Source organism: Aristolochia californica, unplaced genomic scaffold (genome assembly GCF_029961685.1).
Source record: "Aristolochia californica isolate CCGP_79_NKW_82.1479 unplaced genomic scaffold, dmAriCali1.0.hap1 SCAF_14, whole genome shotgun sequence".
Classification (NCBI taxonomy): domain Eukaryota; kingdom Viridiplantae; phylum Streptophyta; class Magnoliopsida; order Piperales; family Aristolochiaceae; genus Aristolochia; species Aristolochia californica.
In genome coordinates this window covers 26,631,577-26,632,676 of record NW_027181815.1, presented here as the reverse complement: position 1 = coordinate 26,632,676, position 1,100 = coordinate 26,631,577, and the positions used below count along the sequence as shown (strand labels likewise).

At 44.6% G+C, this 1,100-nt stretch overlaps 1 non-coding gene across 1 annotated transcript; it reads right to left on the bottom strand.

The window, feature by feature from the left end:
- Nucleotides 1-503: 503 nt before the first annotated feature.
- On the bottom strand, nucleotides 504-610 carry LOC137950960 (small nucleolar RNA R71). The gene has a single exon (XR_011112046.1). It is a non-coding gene; the product is annotated as a small nucleolar RNA R71 (small nucleolar RNA).
- Nucleotides 611-1,100: the final 490 nt, after the last annotated feature.

Sequence of the window (1,100 nt, the reverse complement as noted above, 5' to 3'; positions counted from 1 at the left end):
TGCACGGGCACCGCTCCCTAGGTGGACCATTAACTCCCTTTGTTGAAGAGGTAGATCATATTTGTAGGAAAACACCCGAAGTCAAGTTAGGAGCTACCATGGCCAATCAGGGTGAACTATTACAGTTACCTGCAGCAGGTGACCGTAGAGCCCTGAGGGATTATTCTATCCCATCCCACTTCACCTCACCTTCTTGCATTATATTGCCACCCACTACTACCGCCAATTATGAGTTGAAACCGGGTGTGATCCAACTCCTCCCTACATTCTATGGGTTGGAGAAGGAGGACCCATATTACCACATCATGGAATTCTTAGATATTTGTGCAACTTTCAAATTCCAGAATTTCTCAGATGACTCTATCCGGTTAAGACTTTTTCCATTTTCACTTAAGGATAAGGCCAAGTCTTGGCTTAATTCCTTGGAGGTGGGCAGCATTACTTCATGGGACACATTAGTCACAAAATTTTTATCCAAGTACTTTCCCATTCAGAGAACTACAACCCTCAGGAGAGAAATCTCCAACTTTATGCAGCAGGAGGGTGAACACTTTTATGAGGCTTGGGAGAAATGGAAGGATTTGATCCGTAGGTGTCCGCATCATGGGTTTGAGAAATGGCATTTAGTGCAATACTTTTATCAAGGTCTTACACCCTAGGTTAGATCCATGGTAGATGCAACGAGTGGTGGGAGTTTGATGGGTAAGAGTGCTAGTGAGGCGTGGGACTTCTTTGAAACGTTGAGTGATCAATCTCAGCAATGGGGTTCATCATTTAATGTTGATAGGAGATCCCACGAAGCCAAAAGAGGGGGTCTCTACGAGGTTAGTGAAACACCTATGCTCATGGCCAAGATTGAGGGGTTGACTAGAAAAATTGATGCCCTTATGGTGTCCAAGGGTTCACCTGCTCCTAACTCATCTACTGTCTGTGCCATATGCTCTGGTTCATCTCATCCCACACAAATGTGTCCATCTAGTTCATCCTACCCAGAGCTCATTGAGGACTTGAATCCAGTCCAGAATTTTGACCAAATCGGAACGATCCTTTTTCAGAAACATATAATCCGGGTTGGGCTAGGTACCCAAATTTCTCATGGT